Source organism: Leucopleurus acutus (assembly GCF_964270905.1).
Source record: "Leucopleurus acutus genome assembly, chromosome: 5".
NCBI classification, from domain to species: domain Eukaryota; kingdom Metazoa; phylum Chordata; class Mammalia; order Artiodactyla; family Delphinidae; genus Leucopleurus; species Leucopleurus acutus.
Window position 1 is genome coordinate 68,823,238 of NC_139147.1, and position 5,384 is coordinate 68,828,621.

Sequence of the window (5,384 nt, forward strand, 5' to 3'; positions counted from 1 at the left end):
GGAGTCTAAGGACTGACACCCAACATCATTCTCCCTTTAAGAGTTATGTCTGCCAGCCCCCATCGCAGAGAGCACTGCCAGCCAGAGATTCGCGATTTGTGGGCACTGATGCCTATTCTATTTAGGGGCCCTCTTTAAGAAAAAGAATACAAAATTTGGGATAAAGGCAGATATTTATTTAGAATGAAAAGGAGAGGGACTTCCCTGGCGGTCCAGTGGTTGAGACTTCGCCTTCCAATGCAGGGGGTGCATGTTCGATCCTTGGTCGGGGAGCTAAGATCCCACATGGCTCATGGGCAGAAAACCAAAACACAAAGCAGAAGCAATATTATAACACATTCAATAAAGACTTTAAAAATGGTCCACGTCAAAAAATCTTTTAAAAAAAAAGATAAAAAGGAGAAATTTCAAGTTAAACACTTAAAAAAGCGGAAATCCACTACAAATAACACAAAATCCAGAAAAAATATATTGTATTTTTAATATTTTTTAAATTTGTTTCTTTACATGTCTGCTCAGATATCATCTCCTTGGGCGCCCCTCCTTCTCTCACCACCCCATACAAAGGAGCCAACACCCTTTACATTGTTCTCCATTCCCTCGTTCTGCTTTCTTTTTCTCTAGCACCTGTCCCTCAGGATGTCATATCTCTTATTTGTTTGCTTATTGTCTTTCTTCCTCACTAGAAAGTAAGCTGTATGAAAGTGAAGGCATTTTCCGTCTCCTTCTCTATATTTCCCAACACCCAGAACTTACTAAGTGCTCAATAAATGTGTGTTGAGGAAATGTTGAAAATTTTTACACAAAATTCAATATTTTATAAAATATATGTAGAGTATGATCCAGCTTTTGTAACAATATGCATAGGAATAAAGACCAGAAATAAACAGATCAAAATGTTAAAAGTGATTATCTCTGGGTGATTTTCATTTTCTTCATCTTGCTTTTATAGATATTCCAATTTCTTTTCAATGAGGTATTACACATTTTAGATAAATTAGAGGTGAAATGCTTGTGATGAAATATGAAGTGAGAAAAGTTAGATACAAAATATATCTAATAAGATCCTGATTTAAGTTTTTTTTTTTTTTTTTTGCGGTACGCGGGCCTCTCACTGTTGTGGCCTCTCCCGCTGCGGAGCACAGGCTCCGAACACGCAGGCCCAGCGGCCATGGCTCACGGGCCCAGCCGCTCCGCGGCATGTGGGATCTTCCCGGACCAGGGCACGAACCCGTGTCCCCTGCATAGGCAGGTGGACTCTCAACCACTGCGCCACCAGGGAAGCCCTGTTTTTTTTTGTTTTTTTTTTTAATGAAAAGAAGACAAAAGACATACAGGAATGAGTTAATAGTAGTTACTTCTTGGAATAACTGGTGGTTTTCAATTCTTCCTACATTTTCTGTTTTTGCAGTCTTTGTAATGGGCATGAATTACTGTGATACTCTATGAAAATTAGGACAACAAATATTAATATAAAAAAGAATAGGAGTTATGAAAAATGAGATAACTAGAGACACAGCTAGATATTTGGTGGTGTTCAAAGAAAGGGCAGGGCAAGACAAAAGGAGGGGCATCCAGAAGGAGGGAGTAAAGTGGGAATACGGACCTGGATTAGATAAAGTTAAAAGAGTAATAGGGAAAGAAAGAAGGAACCAACCACAGGGAGGGATGAAAATAATAATGGAGGAGGAGAAGTGGAACAGAAAAATGCCCTCGTTTTGATTCAAATAAGTGCCCACCCTCAGAGCTTCCTAAATTTCTAAAAAATCCAAAGTTAAGTGGTAAGTAAATGGATATCATTTTGTAAAATTTTTTTTAAATTTCTTTTTGGCTGCATTGGGTCTTTGTTGCTGCCCACAGGCTTTCTCTAGTTGCTATGAGTGGGGGCTTCTTGTTGCTGTGGCTTCTCTTGTTGCGGAGCACAGACTCTAGGCACGCAGGCTTCAGTAGTTGTGGCACAAGGGCTCAGTAGTTGTGGCTCGCAGGCTCTAGAGCGCAGGCTCAGTTGTTGTGGCACACGGGTTTAGTTGCTCTGCCGCATGTGGGATCTTTCTGGACCAGGGCTCGAACCCGCATCCCCTGCATTGGCAGGCGGATTCTTAACCACTGTGCCACGATGGAAGCCCCATTTTGTAAATTTTTGATAGGCTCTTTTAAAAAGCAGTGAAGAAAAAATGTATTCTGAAATTGCCAAAATGCCTTCTTAACTTCATTTTTTCAAGATAGACATCTGAATCGGGATATTCATGACTTGACTTAATTGTGCATTAATTTCAGGTGGCAATGATTGACCGTAACTGCAAGTAACTGGACAAATTCTTGTGGTCTCCAAGGACTACCTGAGTAATGGAATCATAATGATAATTAAGATGTGGTGAATCCACCTTCTCACTAAGAAATAGAATGCCAAATAGAAGTAGTTAGTATTCATTGAAAGCAGTGTGTGCCTAATCAGATAAAAGAAAAGTACTTAGCGAAGGCACAAAAACACTTAGTGAAAATCCTTTAACATTTATTCTGTAGCACAATAAAATAAAATGTGGGTTAATTTTTAAATTCATAGCTTATCTAAAGGAACTCCTTGGGACTTATTGGCTATATTTAAAATTACTTTAAAGAGAGAAATAGAGGCCATATATTACAAAATGGAAAGAATCCAAAGCTCCTTTTTACTAGAATACACATTGATATGTAAAAGTGCTTTTAATTGGAGATAATTAAAATAATAAGCTATATTTAAAATAATACATACTAAAAGATGTCTACAAAATGATGGGAACTTGGCTATAAAATTTTAACATGAGCAATATCAAGATATAATAATACCTTATCTAAATGAATTTTTTTTTTACTAATTTATCTTTTCACCCCACTTGCCCTTCTGCTTAGGGAAAAAAAAAGTCTCACTAATATATAGACCCTGATTCAACAAGTACAGAAGAAATTTACTAGAATTATATCTCTATGGCAAAGTTATAAACATAAATTTACCATTGAAATAAAACTTGAAAGTAGTGCATCCCCTGAAATATATATTTGTATTCATATATCTATAAATATAGATAGCTACATATTTAATATATTACAGGCTTAACTGTGTTCCTCGCATTAATAATTAACTTAAAAGGAAATGAAACCAGAACATCCCATCTATGTGGGCTGTTTAAGGAGTAATAAAATGAAATGCAAATTAAAACAAGAAGCTTTTTTAAAAACTTAAATTAACAAAGTATTTAAAAAATGATAGTACCCAAAGCATCATCATCAATCATCATCAATAGCATTTCAGAGTGATTCAAATCTTTTGGAAAGTAATCAGGCAATATAATATTGAGAGACATGAAAAAAATTATAACTTTCAATTTAGCAATTCCAGTTCTAGGAATGTATCTTAAGGAAATAATCCCAAGCATGGAAACAGTTATAAGCAATAAAACATTAATCTATGCATCACTCATAACAGGAAAAAAGAAAAAAAAGAAGAGGGAGAGATTCCAGAAAAAATGCCAAATGTCAAATAAAAGAATAGTTATGTAAATTATAGTACATTCATTTGATATATTCTACAGCTGGTAAAAATGATAGTTATGAAAACTAGGGAGAAACATGGAAGAAATCTTATGGTGTGTTAAATTTTAACAGCAGAATGCAAATTTGTATATACTGTATGATTGCAATTCTTCAAAGGTATGCTTAAAAAAAAAAGTACCAGAAGAAAATACATTAAAATGATAATGATGGGGCTGTTATGGTGATGAGATTATGGGTATTTTTGTTTTCTCTTCTTTCTACATTTTTGTAATGTAATTATATTACTTTAAAAATGAATGTTATTGGGCTTCCCTGGTGGCACAGTGGTTGAAAGTCCACCTGCCGGTGCAGGGGACACGGGTTCGTGCCCCGGTCCGGGAAGATCCCACATGCCGCGGAGCGGCTGGGCCCATGAGCCATGGCCGCTGAGCCTGTGCGTCCGGAGCCTGTGCTCTGCAACGGGAGAGGCCATAACAGCAAGAAGCCCGCATACCACAAAAAAAAATAAAAAAAAAAAGAATGTTATTAAATTTTTGGATTGGAGATTTGATTTGCTAGTTTGGGATTTTTTTTTTGCAATGTTTTCCAGCATCTTCTCCAATCCCACTATATCTCTGAAGCCTTGATAAAACTAAGTAGCATAACCTTAAAGTAAAATTTTGGGGAAATTTTTTAGGTAAATTACAGGTGAAAATGCATATGATGAAATATGATGTGAAAAAAATCTAGATATAAAATGTTTCATCTAATATGATTCTGGTTTGTTTAAAAATATTTTTATTAAAAATAAGGCATGACCTTCTTATATATGACATCAAAAGCACAAGCAACCAAAGAAAAAAATAAATTGGACTTCATGGAAATTAAAAACTTCTGTTCTTCAAAGGATACCATTAAGAAAGTGAAAAAACAACCACAGAATGGGAGAAAATATTTACAAATCAGATATCTGATAAGAGATTTGTATCCAGAATATTCGAGGAACTCTTATAACTCAACAATAAAAGAAATAACCCAATTTTAAAAATGGACAGGGGATTTAAATAGACTTCTTCTCCAAAGAAGGTATGAAAAGGTTCTCAACCTTACTAATTATTAGGGAAATGCAAATCAAAACCACAGTGAGCTACAACGTCACTCTCAGTAGGTTGGCTGTAATCAAAAGACAGACAACAACTAGCATTGGAGAGGATGTGGAGCAATTAGAACTCTCATTCATTGTGGTGGGAGTGTAAAATGGTGCACCTGCTTTGAAAGATAGTTTGGAAGTTCCTCAAAAGATTAAACATAGAGTTACCTTATAAGCCAAAAATTCCATTCCTAGGAGAAATGAAAATGTATGCCCACACAAAACACCTATACATGGATGTTCAAAGAAGCATTGTTAATAATAGCCAAAAAGTACAAACAACCCAAATGTCCACAACAGATGACTAGAGAAACAAAATGTGGTATATGCATACCGTGGAATATTATCCAATGAAATGAGGTTCTGATACATGCTATCCAATGAAATGAGGTTCTGATACATGCTATCCAATGAAATGAGGTTCTGATGCATGTTCAGAAACATCATGCTAAGTGAAAGAAGCCAGTCACAAAGGACCACATATTGTGTGATTCCATTTATATGAAATGTCCAGAATAGGCAAATCAATAGGGACAGAAAGTAGATTAGTGGTTGCCAGAGCTGGGAGGTAGGAGGGTCGGGGAATGGATGCCAAGCTTTTTGGAGACAAAAATAATCTAAAATTAGATGGTGGTAATGATTGTACAACTCTGTGCAGGTACTAAAACCACTGAATCTATAGGCTTTAAATGGGTGAATCATGTGGTATGTGAATTATATTTCA